We start from the raw sequence: 21,303 nt of genomic DNA, 5'->3' as shown, positions 1-21,303 counted from the left end.
AAGACATAATCTAGAAGAAAACCGCTAGTGCTGTGCACATAGCATTCTTCACACCGAATGTATCTACGTGCAGTGGACGAGTGCAGAAATAATTAGTTTCTTGGAAAGTAACAGCTCGATGTTTAGTTATTTTAATATTATATATTAAGAATACAGTCAAAACTACACAATCTGATGACTTACGAATGCGCGAATGATAACATTATCTCTTGTTAGCAAGTAGTCTACAGATATGTGGGAGCGAAGACATAATCTAGATGAAAACCGCTAGTGCTGTGCACATAGCATTCTTCACACCGAATGTATCTACGTACAGTGGATAAACGCAGAAATAATTAATTTTTTGGTAAGTAAGAGCTCGATGTTTAATTATTTTAATATTATGCATTAAGAAAACAGTTAAAACTACACAATCTGATGACTTACGAGTGCGCGAATGATAACATTTTCTTTTGTTAGCACGTTGGCTACAGATATGTGGGAGCGAAGACATAATCTAGAAGAAAACCGCTAGTGCTGTGCACATAGCATTCGTCACACCGAATGTATCTACGTACAGTGGACGACTGCAGAAATAATTAGTTTCTTGGAAAGTAACAGCTCGATGTTTAGTTATTTTAATATTATGCATTAAGAATACAGTCAAAACTACACAATCATATGACTTACGAGTGCGCGAATGGTAACATTTTCTTTTGTTAGCAGGTTGTCTACAGATATGTGGGAGCGAAGACATAATCTAGAAGAAAACCGCTAGTGCTGTGCACATAGCATTCTTCACACCGAATGTATCTACGTACAGTGGACGACTGCAGAAATAATTAGTTTCTTGGAAAGTAACAGCTCGATGTTTAGTTATTTTAATATTATGCATTAAGAATACAGTCAAAACTACACAATCTGAAGACTTACGAGTGCGCGAATGGTAACATTTTCTTTTGTTAGCACGTTGTCTACAGATATGTGGGAGCGAAGACATAATCTAGAAGAAAACCGCTAGTGCTGTGCACATAGCATTCTTCACACCGAATGTATCTACGTACAGTGGACGACTGCTGAAATAATTGGTTTCTTGGAAAGTAACAGCTCGATGTTCAGTTATTTTAATACTATGCATTAAGAATACAGTCAAAACTACACAATCTGATGACTTACGAGTGCGCGAATGATAACATTTTCTTTTGTTGGCACGTTGTCTACAGATATGTGGGAGCGAAGACATAATCTAGAAGAAAACCGCTAGTGCTGAGCACATAGCATTCTTCACACCGAATGTATCTACGTACAGTGGACGACTGCAGAAATAATTAGTTTCTTGGAAAGTAACAGCTCGATGTTTAGTTATTTTAATATTATGCATTAAGAATACAGTCAAAACTACACAATCTGATGACTTACGAGTGCGCTATTGGTAACATTTTCTTTTGTTAGCAGGTTGTCTACAGATATGTGGGAGCGAAGACATAATCTAGAAGAAAACCGCTAGTGCTGTGCACATAGCATTCTTCACACCGAATGTATCTACGTACAGTGGACGACTGCTGAAATAATTAGTTTCTTGGAAAGTAAAAGCCCGATGTTTAGTTATTTTAATATTATGCATTAAGAATACAGTCAAAACTACACAATCTGATGACTTACGAGTGCGCGAATGGTAACATTTTCTTTTGTTAGCAGCTTGTCTACAGATATGTGGGAGCGAAGACATAATCTAGAAGAAAACCGCTAGTGCTGTGCACATAGCATTCATCACACCGAATGTATCTACGTACAGTGGACGACTGCAGAAATAATTAGTTTCTTGGAAAGTAACAGCTCGATGTTTAGTTATTTTAATATTATGCATTAAGAATACAGTCAAAACTACACAATCTGATGACTTACGAGTGCGCGAATGGTAACATTTTCTTTTGTTAGCACGTTGTCTACAGATATGTGGGAGCGAAGACATAATCTAGATGAAAACCGCTAGTGCTGTGCACATAGCATTCTTCACACCGAATGTATCTACGTACAGTGGATAACTGCAGAAATAATTAGTTTTTTGGTAAGTAACAGCTCGATGTTTAATTATTTTAATATTATGCATTAAGAATACAGTTAAAACTACACAATCTGATGACTTACGAGTGCGCGAATGATAACATTTTCTTTGGTTAGCAGGTTGTCTACAGATATGTGGGAGCGAAGACATAATCTAGAAGAAAACCGCTAGTGCTGTGCACATAGCATTCTTCACACCGAATGTATCTACGTACAGTGGACAACTGCAGAAATAATTAGTCTTTTGGTAAGTAACAGCTCGATGTTTAGTTATTTTAATATTATGCATTAAGAATACAGTCAAAACTACACAATCTGATGACTTACGAGTGCGCGAATGATAGCATATTCTTTTGTTAGCAGGTTGACTACAGATATGTGGAAGCGAAGACATAATCCAGAAGAAAACCGCTAGTGCTGTGCACATAGCATTCTTCACACCGAATGTATCTACGTACAGTGGACGACTGCAGAAATAATTAGTTTCTTGGAAAGTAACAGCTCGATGTTTAGTTATTTTAATATTATGCATTAAGAATACAGTCAAAACTACACAATCTGATGACTTACGAGTGCGCGAATGATAACATTATCTCTTGTTAGCAAGTTGTCTACAGATATGTGGGAGCGAAGACATAATCTAGATGAAAACCGCTAGTGCTGTGCACATAGCATTCTTCACACCGAATGTATCTACGTACAGTGGATAACTGCAGAAATAATTAATTTTTTGGTAAGTAAGAGCTCGATGTTTAATTATTTTAATATTATGCATTAAGAAAACAGTTAAAACTACACAATCTGATGACTTACGAGTGCGCGAATGATAACATTTTCTTTTGTTAGCACGTTGGCTACAGATATGTGGGAGCGAAGACATAATCTAGAAGAAAACCGCTAGTGCTGTGCACATAGCATTCGTCACACCGAATGTATCTACGTACAGTGGACGACTGCAGAAATAATTAGTTTCTTGGAAAGTAACAGCTCGATGTTTAGTTATTTTAATATTATGCATTAAGAATACAGTCAAAACTACACAATCATATGACTTACGAGTGCGCGAATGATAACATTTTCTTTTGTTAGCAGGTTTTCTACAGATATGTGGGAGCGAAGACATAATCTAGAAGAAAACCGCTAGTGCTGTGCACATAGCATTCTTCACACCGAATGTATCTACGTACAGTGGACGACTGCAGAAATAATTAGTTTCTTGGAAAGTAACAGCTCGATGTTTAGTTATTTTAATATTATGCATTAAGAATACAGTCAAAACTACACAATCTGAAGACTTACGAGTGCGCGAATGGTAACATTTTCTTTTGTTAGCACGTTGTCTACAGATATGTGGGAGCGAAGACATAATCTAGAAGAAAACCGCTAGTGCTGTGCACATAGCATTCTTCACACCGAATGTATCTACGTACAGTGGACGACTGCTGAAATAATTGGTTTCTTGGAAAGTAACAGCTCGATGTTCAGTTGTTTTAATACTATGCATTAAGAATACAGTCAAAACTACACAATCTGATGACTTACGAGTGCGCGAATGATAACATTTTCTTTTGTTAGCACGTTGTCTACAGATATGTGGGAGCGAAGACATAATCTAGAAGAAAGCCGCTAGTGCTGAGCACATAGCATTCTTCACACCGAATGTATCTACGTACAGTGGACGACTGCAGAAATAATTAGTTTCTTGGAAAGTAACAGCTCGATGTTTAGTTATTTTAATATTATGCATTAAGAATACAGTCAAAACTACACAATCTGATGACTTACGAGTGCGCTATTGGTAACATTTTCTTTTGTTAGCAGGTTGTCTACAGATATGTGGGAGCGAAGACATAATCTAGAAGAAAACCGCTAGTGCTGTGCACATAGCATTCTTCACACCGAATGTATCTACGTACAGTGGACGACTGCTGAAATAATTAGTTTCTTGGAAAGTAAAAGCCCGATGTTTAGTTATTTTAATATTATGCATTAAGAATACAGTCAAAACTACACAATCTGATGACTTACGAGTGCGCGAATGGTAACATTTTCTTTTGTTAGCAGCTTGTCTACAGATATGTGGGAGCGAAGACATAATCTAGAAGAAAACCGCTAGTGCTGTGCACATAGCATTCATCACACCGAATGTATCTACGTACAGTGGACGACTGCAGAAATAATTAGTTTCTTGGAAAGTAACAGCTCGATGTTTAGTTATTTTAATATTATGCATTAAGAATACAGTCAAAACTACACAATCTGATGACTTACGAGTGCGCGAATGGTAACATTTTCTTTTGTTAGCACGTTGTCTACAGATATGTGGGAGCGAAGACATAATCTAGATGAAAACTGCTAGTGCTGTGCACATAGCATTCTTCACACCGAATGTATCTACGTACAGTGGATAACTGCAGAAATAATTAGTTTTTTGGTAAGTAACAGCTCGATGTTTAATTATTTTAATATTATGCATTAAGAATACAGTTAAAACTACACAATCTGATGACTTACGAGTGCGCGAATGATAACATTTTCTTTGGTTAGCAGGTTGTCTACAGATATGTGGGAGCGAAGACATAATCTAGAAGAAAACCGCTAGTGCTGTGCACATAGCATTCTTCACACCGAATGTATCTACGTACAGTGGACAACTGCAGAAATAATTAGTCTTTTGGTAAGTAACAGCTCGATGTTTAGTTATTTTAATATTATGCATTAAGAATACAGTCAAAACTACACAATCTGATGACTTACGAGTGCGCGAATGATAGCATATTCTTTTGTTAGCAGGTTTACTACAGATATGTGGAAGCGAAGACATAATCCAGAAGAAAACCGCTAGTGCTGTGCACATAGCATTCTTCACACCGAATGTATCTACGTACAGTGGACGACTGCAGAAATAATTAGTCTCTTGGAAAGTAACAGCTCGATGTTTAGTTATTTTAATATTATGCATTAAGAATACAGTCAAAACTACACAATCTGATGACTTACGAGTGCGCTTTTGGTAACATTTTCTTTTGTTAGCAATTTGTCTACAGATATGTGGGAGCGAAGACATAATCTAGAGGAAAACCGCTAGTGCTGTGCACATAGCATTCTTCACACCGAATGTATCTACGTACAGTGGACGACTGCTGAAATAATTAGTTTCTTGGAAAGTAAAAGCCCGATGTTTAGTTATTTTAATATTATGCATTAAGAATACAGTCAAAACTACACAATCTCATGACTTACGAGTGCGCGAATGGTAACATTTTCTTTTGTTAGCAGCTTGTCTACAGATATGTGGGAGCGAAGACATAATCTAGAAGAAAACCGCAAGTGCTGTGCACATAGCATTCTTCACACCGAATGTATCTACGTACAGTGGACGACTGCAGAAATAATTAGTTTCTTGGAAAGTAACAGCTCGATGTTTAGTTATTTTAATAATATGCATTAAGAATACAGCCAAACTAAACAATCTGCTGACTTACGAGTGCGCGAATGATAACATTATCTTTTGTTAGCAGGTTGACTACAGATATGTGGGAGCGAAGACATAATCTAGAAGAAAACCGCTAGTGCTGTGCACATAGCATTCTTCACACCGTATGTATCTACTTACAGTGGACGACTGCAGAAATAATAAGTTTTTTGGTAAGTAACAGCTCGATGTTTAATTATTTTAATATTATGAATTAAGAATACAGTCAAAACTACACAATCTAATGACTTACGAGTGCGCGAATGATAACATTTCCTTTTGTTAGCAGGTTGACTGTAGTCAACCTGCTAACAAAAGAAAATGTGGGAGCAAAGACATAATCTAGAAGAAAACTGCTAGTGCTGAGCACATAGCATTCTTCACACCGAATGAATCTACGTACAGTGGACGACTGCAGAAATAATTAGTTTCTTGGAAAGTAACAGCTCGATGTTTAGTTATTTTACTATTATGCATTAAGAATACAGTATGAACTACACAATCTGATGACTTACGAGTGCGCTAATGGTAACATTTTCTTTTGTTAGCAGGTTTTCTACAGATATGTGGGAGCGAGGACATAATCTAGAAGAAAACCGCTAGTGCTGTGCACATAGCACTCCTCACACCGAATGTATCTGCGTACAGTGGACGACTGCAGAAATAATTAGTTTCTTGGAAAGTAACAGCTCGATGTTTAGTTATTTTAATATTATGCATTAAGAATACAGTCAAAACTACACAATCTGATGACTTACGAGTGCGCGAATGATAGCATTTTCTTTTGTTAGCAGGTTGTCTACAGATATGTGGAAGCGAAGACATAATCTAGAAGAAAACCGCTAGTGCTGTGCACATAGCATTCTTCACACCGAATGTATCTACGTACAGTGGACGACTGCAGAAATAATTAGTTTACTAGTAAGTAACAGCTCGATGTATGATTATTTTAATATTATGCATTAAGAATACAGTCAAAACTACGTAATCTGATGACTTACGAGTGCACGAATGATAACATTGTCTTTTGTTAGCGGGTTGACTACGAATATGTGGGAGCGAAGACATAATCTAGAAGAAAACCGCTAGTGCTGTGCACATAGCACTCTTCACACCTAATGTATCTACGTACAGTGGACGACTGCAGAAATAATTAGTTTCTTGGAAAGTAACAGCTCGATGTTTAGTTATTTTAATATTATGCATTAAGAATACAGTCAAAACTACACAATCTGATGACTTATGAGTGCGCGAATGATAGCATTTTCTTTTGTTAGCAGGTTGTCTACAGATATGTGGGAGCGAAGACATAATCTAGAAGAAAACCGCTAGTGCTGTGCACATAGCATTCTTCACACCGAATGTATCTACGTACAGTGGACGACTGCAGAAATAATTAGTTTTTTTGGTAAGTAACAGCTCGATGTATGATTATTTTAATATTATGCATTAAGAATACAGTCAAAACTACGTAATCTGATGACTTACGAGTGCGAGAATGATAACATTATCTTTTGTTAGCAGGTTGACTACAGATATGTGGGAGCGAAGACATAATCTAGAAGAAAACCGCTAGTGCTGTGCACATAGCATTCTTCACACCGAATGTATCTACGTACAGTGGACGACTGCAGAAATAATTAGTGTTTTGGTAAGTAACAGCTCCATGTTTAGTTATTTTAATATTATGCATTAAGAATACCGTCAGAACTACACAATCTGATGACTTACGAGTGCGCGAATAGTAACATTTTCTTTTGTTAGCAGGTTGTCTACAGATATGTGGGAGCGAAGACATAATCTAGAAGAAAACCGCTAGTGCTGTGCACATAGCATTCCTCACACCGAATGTATCTACGTACAGTGGACGACTGCAGAAATAATTAGTTTCTTGGAAAGTAACAGCTCGATGTTTAGTTATTTTAATATTATGCATTAAGAATACAGTCAAAACTACACAATCTGATGACTTACGAGTGCGCGAATGATAGCATTTTCTTTTGTTAGCAGGTTGTCTACAGATATGTGGGAGCGAAGACATAATCTAGAAGAAAACCGCTAGTGCTGTGCACATAGCATTCTTCACACCGAATGTATCTACGTACAGTGGACGACTGCAGAAATAATTAGTTTTTTTGGTAAGTAACAGCTCGATGTATGATTATTTTAATATTATGCATTAAGAATACAGTCAAAACTACGTAATCTGATGACTTACGAGTGCGAGAATGATAACATTATCTTTTGTTAGCAGGTTGACTACAGATATGTGGGAGCGAAGACATAATCTAGAAGAAAACCGCTAGTGCTGTGCACATAGCATTCTTCACACCGAATGTATCTACGTACAGTGGACGACTGCAGAAATAATTAGTTTCTTGGAAAGTAACAGCTCGATGTTTAGTTATTTTAATATTATGCATTAAGAATACAGTCAAAACTACACAATCTGATGACTTACGAGTGTGCGAATGATAACAATTTCTTTTGTTAGCAGGTTGACTACAGATATGTGGGAGCGAAGACATAATCTAGAAGAAAACCGCTGGTGCTGTGCACATAGCATTCTTCACACCGAATGTATCTACGTACAGTGGACGACTGCAGAAATAATTAGTGTTTTGGTAAGTAACAGCTCGATGTTTAGTTATTTTAATATTATGCATTAAGAATACAGTCTCAACTACACAATCTGATGACTTACGAGTGCGCGAATGAAAACATTATCTTTTGTTAGCAGGTTGACTACAGATATGTGGGAGCGAAGACATAATCTAGAAGAAAACCGCTAGTGCTGTGCACATAGCATTCTTCACACCGAATGTATCTACGTACAGTGGACGACTGCAGAAATAATTAGTTTTTGGTAAGTAACCGCTCGATGTTTAATTATTTTAATATTATGCATTAAGAATACAGTCAAAACTACACAATCATATGACTTACGAGTGCGCGAATGGTAACATTTTCTTTTGTTAGCAGGTTGTCTACAGATATGTGGGAGCGAAGACATAATCTAGAAGAAAACCGCTAGTGCTGTGCACATAGCATTCTTCACACCGAATGTATCTACGTGGAGTGGACGACTGCAGAAATAATTAGTTTCTTGGAAAGTAAGAGCTCGATGTTTAATTATTTTAATATTATGCATTAAGAATACAGTTAAAACTACACAATCTGATGACTTACGAGTGCGCGAATGATAACATTTTCTTTAGTTAGCACGTTGGCTACAGATATGTGTGAGCGAAGACATAATCTAGAAGAAAACCGCTAGTGCTGTGTTCATAGCATTCTTCACACCGAATGTATCTACGTGCAGTGGACGACTGCAGAAATAATTAGTTTCTTGGAAAGTAACAGCTCGATGTTTAGTTATTTTAATATTATGCATTAAGAATACAGTCAAAACTACACAATCTGATGACTTACGAGTGCGCGAATGATAACATTATCTCTTGTTAGCACGTTGTCTACAGATATGTGGGAGCGAAGACATAATCTAGAAGAAAACCGCTAGTGCTGTGCACATAGCATTCTTCACACCGAATGAATCTACGTACAGTGGACGACTGCAGAAATAATTAGTTTCTTGGAAAGTAACAGCTCGATGTTTAGTTATTTTACTATTATGCATTAAGAATACAGTAAAAACTACACAATCTGATGACTTACGAGTGCGCGAATGGTAACATTTTCTTTTGTTAGCAGGTTTTCTACAGATATGTGGGAGCGAGGACATAATCTAGAAGAAAACCGCTGGTGCTGTGCACATAGCACTCCTCACACCGAATGTATCTGCGTACAGTGGACGAGTGCAGAAATAATTAGTTTCTTGGAAAGTAACAGCTCGATGTATGATTATTTTAATATTATGCATTAAGAATACAGTCAAAACTACACAATCTGATGACTTACGAGTGCGCGAATGATAGCATTTTCTTTTGTTAGCAGGTTGTCTACAGATATGTGGAAGCGAAGACATAATCTAGAAGAAAACCGCTAGTGCTGTGCACATAGCATTCTTCACACCGAATGTATCTACGTACAGTGGACGACTGCAGAAATAATTAGTTTACTAGTAAGTAACAGCTCGATGTATGATTATTTTAATATTATGCATTAAGAATACAGTCAAAACTACACAATCTGATGACTTACGAGTGCGCGAATGATAACATTTTCCTTTGTTAGCAGGTTGACTACGGATATGTGGGAGCGAATTCATAATCTAGAAGAAAACCGCTAGTGCTGTGGACATAGCATTCTTCACACCGAATGTATCGACGTACAGTGGACGACTGCAGAAATAATTAGTTTCTTGGAAAGTAACAGCTCGATGTTTAGTTATTTTAATATTATGCATTAAGAATACAGTCAAAACTACACAATCTGATGACTTACGAGTGCGCGAATGATAGCATTTTCTTTTGTTAACAGGTTGTCTACAGATATGTGGGAGCGAAGACATAATCTAGAAGAAAAGCGCTAGTGCTGTGCACATAGCATTCTTCACACCGAATGTATCTACGTACAGTGGACGACTGCAGAAATAATTAGTTTCTTGGATAGTAATAGTTCGATGTTTAGTTATTTTAATATTATGCATTAAGAATACAGTCAAAACTACACAATCTGATGACTTACGAGTGCGCGAATGATAACATTATCTTTTGTTAGCAGGTTGACTACAGATATGTGGGAGCGAAGACATAATCTAGAAGAAAAGCGCTAGTGCTGTGCACATAGCATTCTTCACACCGAATGTATCTACGTACAGTGGACGACTGCAGAAATAATTAGTTTCTTGGATAGTAATAGTTCGATGTTTAGTTATTTTAATATTATGCATTAAGAATACAGTCAAAACTACACAATCTGATGACTTACGAGTGCGCGAATGATAACATTTTCTTTTGTTAGCAGGTTGTCTACAGATATGTGGGAGCGAAGACATAATCTAGAAGAAATCCGCTAGTGCTGTGCACACAGCACTCTTCACACCGAATGTATCTACGTACAGTGGACGACTGCAGAAATAATTAGTGTTTTGGTAAGTAACAGCTCGATGTTTAGTTATTTTAATATTATGCACTAAGAATACAGTCTAAACTACACAATCTGATGACTTACGAGTGCGCGAATGATAACATTTTCTTTTGTTAGCAGGTTGACTACAGATATGTGGGAGCGAAGACATAATCTAGAAGAAAACCGCTAGTGCTGTGCACATAGCATTCTTCACACCGAATGTATCTACGTACAGTGGACGACTGCAGAAATAATTAGTTTCTTGGAAAGTAACAGCTCGATGTTTTGTTATTTTAATATTATGCATTAAGAATACAGTCAAAACTACACAATCTGATGACTTACGAGTGTGCGAATGATAACAATTTCTTTTGTTAGCAGGTTGACTACAGATATGTGGGAGCGAAGACATAATCTAGAAGAAAACCGCTGGTGCTGTGCACATAGCATTCTTCACACCGAATGTATCTACGTACAGTGGACGACTGCAGAAATAATTAGTGTTTTGGTAAGTAACAGCTCGATGTTTAGTTATTTTAATATTATGCATTAAGAATACAGTCTAAACTACACAATCTGATGACTTACGAGTGCGCGAATGAAAACATTATCTTTTGTTAGCAGGTTGACTACAGATATGTGGGAGCGAAGACATAATCTAGAAGAAAACCGCTAGTGCTGTGCACATAGCATTCTTCACACCGAATGTATCTACGTACAGTGGACGACTGCAGAAATAATTAGTTTTTGGTAAGTAACCGCTCGATGTTTAATTATTTTAATATTATGCATTAAGAATACAGTCAAAACTACACAATCATATGACTTACGAGTGCGCGAATGGTAACATTTTCTTTTGTTAGCAGGTTGTCTACAGATATGTGGGAGCGAAGACATAATCTAGAAGAAAACCGCTAGTGCTGTGCACATAGCATTCTTCACACCGAATGTATCTACGTGGAGTGGACGACTGCAGAAATAATTAGTTTCTTGGAAAGTAAGAGCTCGATGTTTAATTATTTTAATATTATGCATTAAGAATACAGTTAAAACTACACAATCTGATGACTTACGAGTGCGCGAATGATAACATTTTCTTTAGTTAGCACGTTGGCTACAGATATGTGTGAGCGAAGACATAATCTAGAAGAAAACCGCTAGTGCTGTGCACATAGCATTGTTCACACCGAATGTATCTACGTGCAGTGGACGACTGCAGAAATAATTAGTTTCTTGGAAAGTAACAGCTCGATGTTTAGTTATTTTAATATTATGCATTAAGAATACAGTCAAAACTACACAATCTGATGACTTACGAGTGCGCGAATGATAACATTATCTCTTGTTAGCACGTTGTCTACAGATATGTGGGAGCGAAGACATAATCTAGAAGAAAACCGCTAGTGCTGTGCACATAGCATTCTTCACACCGAATGAATCTACGTACAGTGGACGACTGCAGAAATAATTAGTTTCTTGGAAAGTAACAGCTCGATGTTTAGTTATTTTAATATTATGCATTAAGAATACAGTCAAAACTACACAATCTGATGACTTACGAGTGCGCGAATGATAGCATTTTCTTTTGTTAGCAGGTTGTCTACAGATATGTGGAAGCGAAGACATAATCTAGAAGAAAACCGCTAGTGCTGTGCACATAGCATTCTTCACACCGAATGTATCTACGTACAGTGGACGACTGCAGAAATAATTAGTTTACTAGTAAGTAACAGCTCGATGTATGATTATTTTAATATTATGCATTAAGAATACAGTCAAAACTACACAATCTGATGACTTACGAGTGCGCGAATGATAACATTTTCCTTTGTTAGCAGGTTGTCTACAGATATGTGGGAGCGAAGACATAATCTAGAAGAAAACCGCTAGTGCTGTGCACATAGCATTCTTCACACCGAATGTATCGACGTACAGTGGACGACTGCAGAAATAATTAGTTTCTTGGAAAGTAACAGCTCGATGTTTAGTTATTTTAATATTATGCATTAAGAATACAGTCAAAACTACACAATCTGATGACTTACGAGTGCGCGAATGATAGCATTTTCTTTTGTTAACAGGTTGTCTACAGATATGTGGAAGCGAAGACATAATCTAGAAGAAAACCGCTAGTGCTGTGCACATAGCATTCTTCACACCGAATGTATCTACGTACAGTGGACGACTGCAGAAATAAATAGTTTATTGGTAAGAAACAGCTCGATGTATGATTATTTTAATATTATGCATTAAGAATACAGTCAAAACTACGCAATCTGATGACTTACGAGTGCGCGAATGATAACATTATCTTTTGTTAGCAGGTTGACTACGGATATGTGGGAGCGAATTCATAATCTAGAAGAAAACCGCTAGTGCTGTGGACATAGCATTCTTCACACCGAATGTATCTACGTACAGTTTACGACTGCAGAAATAATTAGTTTTTGGTAAGTAACCGCTCGATGTTTAATTATTTTAATATTATGCATTATGAATACAGCCAAAACTACACAATCTGATGACTTACGAGTGCGCGAATGATAACATTTCCTTTTGTTAGCAGGTTGACTACAGATATGTGGAAGCGAAGACATAATCTAGAAGAAATCCGCTAGTGCTGTGCACATAGCATTCTTCACACCGAATGTATCTACGTACAGTGGACGACTGCAGAAATAATTAGTTTATTGGTAAGAAACAGCTCGATGTATGATTATTTTAATATTATGCATTAAGAATACAGTCAAAACTACGCAATCTGATGACTTACGAGTGCGCGAATGATAACATTATCTTTTGTTAGCAGGTTGACTACGGATATGTGGGAGCGAATTCATAATCTAGAAGAAAACCGCTAGTGCTGTGGACATAGCATTCTTCACACCGAATGTATCTACGTACAGTGGACGACTGCAGAAATAATTAGTTTTTGGTAAGTAACCGCTCGATGTTTAATTATTTTAATATTATGCATTATGAATACAGCCAAAACTACACAATCTGATGACTTACGAGTGCGCGAATAATAACATTTCCTTTTGTTAGCAGGTTGACTGTAGTCAACCTGCTAACAAAAGAAAATGTGGGAGCGAAGACATAATCTAGAAGAAAACCGCTAGTGCCGTGCACATAGCATTCTTCACACCGTATGTATCTACGTACAGTGAACAACTGCAGAAATAATTAGTTTTTTGGTAAGTAACAGCTCGATGTTTAATTATTTCAATATTATGCATTAAGAATACAGTCGAAACTACACAATCTGATGACTTACGAGTGCGCGAATGATAGCATTTTCTTTTGTTTGCAGGTTGACTACAGATATGTGGAAGCGAAGACATAATCTAGAAGAAAACCGCTAGTGCTGTGCACATAGCATACTTCACACCGAATGTATCTACGTACAGTGGACGACTGCAGAAATAATTAGTTTCTTGGAAAGTAACAGCTCGATGTTTAGTTATTTTAATATTATGCATTAAGAATACAGTCAAAACTACACAATCTGATAACTTACGAGTGCGCGAATGATAACAATTTCCTTTTGTTAGCAGGTTGACTGTAGTCAACCTGCTAACAAAAGAAAATATGGGAGCAAAGACATAATCTAGAAGAAAACCGCTAGTGCTGTGCACATAGCATTCTTCACACCGAATGTATCTACGTACAGGGAACGACTGCAGAAATAATTAGTTTTTTGGTAAGTAACAGCTCGATGTTTAATTATTTTAATATTATGCATTAAGAATACAAACAAAACTACACAATCTGATGACTTACGAGTGCGCGAATGATAACATTATCTTTTGTTAGCAGGTTGACTACAGATATGTGGGAGGGAAGACATAATCTAGAAGAAAACCGCTAGTGCCGTGCACATAGCATTCTTCACACCGTATGTATCTAGGTACAGTGGACAACTGCAGAAATAATTAGTTTTTTGGTAAGTAACAGCTCGATGTTTAGTTATTTTAATATTATGCATTAAGAATACAGTCAAAACTACACAATCTGATGACTTACGAGTGCGCGAATGGTAACATTTTCTTTTGTTAGCAGGTTGTCTACAGATATGTGGGAGCGAAGACATAATCTAGAAGAACACCGCTAGTGCTGTGCACATAGCATTCTTCACACCGAATGTATCTACGTACAGTGGACGACTGCAGAAATAATTAGTTTCTTGGAAAGTAACAGCTCGATGTTTAGTTATTTTAATATTATGCATTAAGAATACAGTCAAAACTACACAATCTGATGACTTACGAGCGCGCGATTGATAACATTATCTTTTGTTAGCAGGTTGACTACAGATATGTGGGAGCGTAGACATAATCTAGAAGAAAACCGCTAGTGCTGTGCACATAGCATTCTTCACACCGAATGTATCGACGTACAGTGGACGACTGCAGAAATAATTAGTTTCTTGGAAAGTAACAGCTCGATGTTTAGTTATTTTAATATTATGCATTAAGAATACAGTCAAAACTACACAATCTGATGACTTACGAGTGCGCGAATGATAGCATTTTCTTTTGTTAACAGGTTTATTTATTTATTTATTTATTTATTTATTGTTCCGTGGGACCACATTTAGGAGAAGTCTCCATGGTCATGGAACGAGTCAATACATGAAATTATAACACGATTGTAGAAACACATAAAATGAAACAAGTCGTTAGTTTAAATAAAGAAAATCAAGAATGTAACACTTGAATTTGCTTAATTTTTTATCTCTTCCAGGAGCTCCTCGACAGAATAGAAGGAGTGAGCCATGAGGAAACTCTTCAGTTTAGACTTAAAAGTGTTTGGGCTACTGCTAAGATTTTTGAGTTCTTGTGGTAGCTTATTGAAAATGGATGCAGCAGAATACTGCACTCCTTTCTGCACAAGAGTCAAGGAAGTGCATTCCACATGCAGATTTGATTTCTGCCTAGTATTAACTGAGTGAAAGCTGCTAACTCTTGGGAATAAGCTAATATTGCTAACAACAAACGACATTAAAGAAAATACATACTGTGAGGGCAATGTCAAAATTCCCAGACTATTGAATAGGGGTCGACAAGAGGTTTTCGAACTTACACCATACATAGCTCGAACAGCCCGTTTTTGAGCCAAAAATACCCTTTTTGAATCAGAAGAATTACCCCAAAAAATAATACCATATGACATAAGCGTATGAAAATATGCGAAGTATACTACTTTTCGTGTTGAAATGTCACTTATTTCAGATACTGTTCTAATGGTAAATAAAGCGGCATTTAGTTTCTGAACAAGATCCTGAACATGGGCTTTCCACAACAGCTTACTATCTATCCGTACGCCTAGGAACTTGAACTGTTCCGTCTCGCTTATAACATGCCCATTCTGTCTGATTAAAATGTCAGTTCTTGTTGAATTGTGGGTTAGAAACTGTAAAAACTGAGTCTTACTGTGATTTAGCATCAAATTATTTTCCACAAGCCACGAACTTACTTCATGAACTACATTATTTGATAATGTTTCAATATTACACACAAGATCCTTCACTACCAAGGTGGTGTCATCAGCAAACAGAAATATTTTTGAATCACCTGTAATACTAGAAGGCATATCATTTACATAAATAAGGAACAGCAGTGGCCCCAGCACCGACCCTTGGGGAACGCCCCATTTAACAGTGCCCCATTGGGACTGAACATCATTACCACTCTCAATATTGCGGAGGATTACCTTCTGCTTTCTGTTCTTAAAGTAGGAGGCGAACCAATTGTAAGCTACTCCCCTTACTCCATAATGTTCCAACTTCTGCAGTAATATTTTGTGGTCAACACAGTCAAAAGCCTTCGCTAAATCAAAGAAAACACCTAACGTTCTCAACCTTTTATTTAATCCGTCCAAAACCTCACAGAGAAAAGAGAATATAGCATTTTCAGTTGTTAAGCCATTTCTAAAACCAAACTGTACATTTGACAGCAAATTATGTGAATTTAAATGCTGCAGTAACCTTGTATATACAAGCCTCTCGATAACTTTAGCAAACACCGATGGCATAGAAATAGGTCTATAATTGTCAACATTATCCCTGTCTCCCTTTTTATAAAGTGGCTTCACTACCGAGTACTTTAATCGGTCAGGAAACCGACCACTGCTAAAGGAAAAGTTACAGATATGGCTAAGTACTGAGCTAATATACGTGGAACAATACTTCAGTATTCTGCTAGATACCCCGTCATATCCATGAGAGTTCTTGGTCTTTAGTGATTTAATTATTAACTCAATCTCCCTCTTGTCAGTATCATGGAGGAGCATTTCAGGTAACAGTCTCGGAACACTTTTTTCTAAGAGCACTATATGATTCCCTGTTGGGACTAGGTTTCCATTTAGTTCACCTGCTATATTCAGAAAGTGATTATTAAGTACTGTACATATGTGCGACTTATCAGCAACACGGACATCCCCACTACGCACTGATTCTATATCCTCGACCTGTCTCTGCAGACCAGCCACTTCCTTTACGACTGACCATATGGTTTTAATTTTATCCTGAGACTTAGCTATTCTATCTGCATACCACATACTTTTTGCCTTCCTAATAACTTTTTTAAGCACCTTACAATACTGTTTGTAATGGGCTGCTGCATTTAGATTTTGACTGTTTCTAACGTTTTGATATAATTGCCACTTTGTTCTACAAGATATTCTTATCCCTTTAGTCAGCCACCCAGGCTGCCTGTTTGTGCTAGTACCCTGTTTTAAACGTTCTAACGGAAAGCAACTTTCAAAGAGCACGAGAAAAGTCTTGAGGAAAGCATTATATTTATCGTCTACTGTATCAGCACTATAAACATCTTGCCAATCTTGTTCCTTGATAAGGTTTACAAAAGTCTGTACAGCAACTGGATCAGCTTTCCTAAAAAGTTGGTAACTATATTTAACATGTGTTGAAGCACAAAAATCTTTTAGACTTAAAATTTGTGCATCATGATCTGAAAGGCCATTCACCTTTTTGCTAACAGAATGCCCTTCTAATAATGACGAATGAACAAAAATATTGTCTATGGTTGTTCTACTGTTCCCTTGCACTCTCGTTGGAAAGAATACGGTTTGCATAAGATTATATGAATTAAGGAGGTCTACCAGCATCCTTTTCCTTGCACAATCACTTATACAATTAATATTGAAGTCACCACATATAACTAACTTTTTGTATTTCCTATAAAGTGAACCAAGAACCTCCTCTAGCTTTAGCAAAAATGTTGTGAAATCGGAGTCTGGGGATCTATAAATAACAACAGTAAGAAGTTTAGCTCCACTAAATTTAACCACACCTGCACAACATTCAAACACCTTTTCAGTGCAGTACTTTGAAACATCAATTGACTCAAATGGGATACCGTTTTTCACATACATGGCTACTCCCCCACACCGCAAAGAGCTCCTAGAAAAGCTGCCAGCCAACCTGTATCCTGGTAAAGGAAGCCTCTGAATTATCTCCTTATTTAAGAAGTGTTCAGATATACCAATAATTTCAGAGTCAACATCTATAAGCAGTTCACTAACTTTATCTCGAATACCTTGTATATTTTGATGAAATATACTAATTCCCTCATTAATCGGATACCCAAGCTTTGTAGAAAGTGGTTTCTTTGTTAGAGAGACTTCCCTTAAGCAGGAATACCTATCAGCTGACTTCAATCTAAAAAAGGTACAGCTCTAACACCCACAACTACCGGAATTTTCCCATGAGTGATCCCACCACCCCCACCTATGCTGTCACCTATAAGTTTTGCCAACCTCCCCTTCCCATACCTGTTGAGGTGCAGGCCATGTCTAGTTGTCTACAGATATGTGGAAGCGAAGACATAATCTAGAAGAAAACCGCTAGTGCTGTGCACATAGCATTCTTCACACCGAATGTATCTACGTACAGTGGACGACTGCAGAAATAATTAGTTTATTGGTAAGTAACAGCTCGATGTATGATTATTTTAATATTATGCATTAAGAATACAGTCAAAACTACGCAATCTGATGACTTACGAGTGCGCGAATGATAACATTATCTTTTGTTAGCAGGTTGACTACGGATATGTGGGAGCGAATTCATAATCTAGAAGAAAACCGCTAGTGCTGTGGACATAGCATTCTTCACACCGAATGTATCTACGTACCGTGGACGACTGCAGAAATAATTAGTTTTTGGTAAGTAACCGCTCGATGTTTAATTATTTTAATATTATGCATTAAGAATACAGTCAAAACTACACAATCATATGACTTACGAGTGCGCGAATGGTAACATTTTCTTTTGTTAGCAGGTTGTCTACAGATATGTGGGAGCGAAGACATAATCTAGAAGAAAACCGCTAGTGCTGTGCACATAGCATTCTTCACACCGAATGTATCTACGTGCAGTGGACGACTGCAGAAATAATTAGTTTCTTGGAAAGTAACAGCTCGATGTTTAGTTATTTTAATATTATGCATTAAGAATACAGTCAAAACTACACAATCTGATGACTTACGAGTGCGCGAATGATAACATTATCTCTTGTTAGCACGTTGTCTACAGATATGTGGGAGCGAAGACATAATCTAGATGAAAACAGCTAGTGCTGTGCACATAGCATTCTTCACACCGAATGTATCTACGTACAGTGGATAACTGCAGGAATAATTAGTTTTTTGGTAAGTAAGAGCTCGATGTTTAATTATTTTAATATTATGCATTAAGAATACAGTTAAAACTACACAATCTGATGACTTACGAGTGCGCGAATGATAACATTTTCTTTTGTTAGCACGTTGGCTACAGATATGTGGGAGCGAAGACATAATCTAGAAGAAAACCGCTAGTGCTGTGCACATAGCATTCTTCACACCGAATGTATCTACGTACAGTGGACGACTGCAGAAATAATTAGTTTCTTGGAAAGTAACAGCTCGATGTTTAGTTATTTTAATATTATGCATTAAGAATACAGTCAAAACTACACAATCATATGACTTACGAGTGCGCGAATGGTAACATTTTCTTTTGTTAGCAGGTTGTCTACAGATATGTGGGAGCGAAGACATAATCTAGAAGAAAACCGCTAGTGCTGTGCACATAGCATTCTTCACATCGAATGTATCTACGTACAGTGGACGACTGCAGAAATAATTAGTTTCTTGGAAAGTAACAGCTCGATGTTTAGTTATTTTAATATTATGCATTAAGAATACAGTCAAAACTACACAATCTGAAGACTTATGAGTGCGACAATGGTAACATTTTCTTTTGTTAGCACGTTGTCTACAGATATGTGGGAGCGAAGACATAATCTAGAAGAAAACCGCTAGTGCTGTGCACATAGCATTCTTCACACCGAATGTATCTACGTACAGTGGACGACTGCTGAAATAATTGGTTTCTTGGAAAGTAACAGCTCGATGTTCAGTTATTTTAATACTATGCATTAAGAATACAGTCAAAACTACACAATCTGATGACTTACGAGTGCGCGAATGATAACATTTTCCTTTGTTAGCACGTTGTCTACAGATATGTGGGAGCGAAGACATAATCTAGAAGAAAACCGCTAGTGCTGAGCACATAGCATTCTTCACACCGAATGTATCTACGTACAGTGGACGACTGCAGAAATAATTAGTTTCTTGGAAAGTAACAGCTCGATGTTTAGTTATTTTAATATTATGCATTAAGAATACAGTCAAATCTACACAATCTGATGACTTACGAGTGCGCTATTGGTAACATTTTCTTTTGTTAGCAGGTTGTCTACAGATATGTGGGAGCGAAGACATAATCTAGAAGAAAACCGCTAGTGCTGTGCACATAGCATTCTTCACACCGAATGTATCTACGTACAGTGGACGACTGCAGAAATAATAAGTTTCTTGGAAAGTAACAGCTCGATGTTTAGTTATTTTAATATTATGCATTAAGAATACAGTCAAAACTACACAATCTGATGACTTACGAGTGCGCGAATGGTAACATTTTCTTTTGTTAGCACGTTGTCTACAGATATGTGGGAGCGAAGACATAATCTAGATGAAAACCGCTATTGCTGTGCACATAGCATTCTTCACACCGAATGTATCTACGTACAGTGGATAACTGCAGAAATAATTAGTTTTTTGGTAAGTAACAGCTCGATGTTTAATTATTTTAATATTATGCATTAAGAATACAGTTAAAACTACACAATCTGATGACTTACGAGTGCGCGAATGATAACATTTTCTTTGGTTAGCAGGTTGTCTACAGATATGTGGGAGCGAAGACATAATCTAGAAGAAAACCGCTAGTGCTGTGCACATAGCATTCTTCACACCGAATGTATCTACGTACAGTGGACAACTGCAGAAATAATTAGTCTTTTGGTAAGTAACAGCTCGATGTTTAGTTATTTTAATATTATGCATTAAGAATACAGTCAAAACTACACAATCTGATGACTTACGAGTGCGCGAATGATAGCATATTCTTTTGTTAGCAGGTTGACTACAGATATGTGGAAGCGAAAACATAATACAGAAGAAAACCGCTAGTGCTGTGCACATAGCATTCTTCACACCGAATGTATCTACGTACAGTGGACGACTGCAGAAATAATTAGTTTCTTGGAAAGTAACAGCTCGATGTTTAGTTATTTTAATATTATGCATTAAGAATACAGTCAAAACTACACAATCTGATGACTTACGAGTGCGCTATTGGTAACATTTTCTTTTGTTAGCAGGTTGTCTACAGATATGTGGGA

The sequence above is a fragment of the Schistocerca serialis genome, chromosome 9, assembly GCF_023864345.2.
Source record: "Schistocerca serialis cubense isolate TAMUIC-IGC-003099 chromosome 9, iqSchSeri2.2, whole genome shotgun sequence".
In the NCBI taxonomy this organism is placed as follows: Eukaryota; Metazoa; Arthropoda; class Insecta; order Orthoptera; family Acrididae; genus Schistocerca; species Schistocerca serialis.
Note: the sequence above shows the minus strand (reverse complement) of the source record.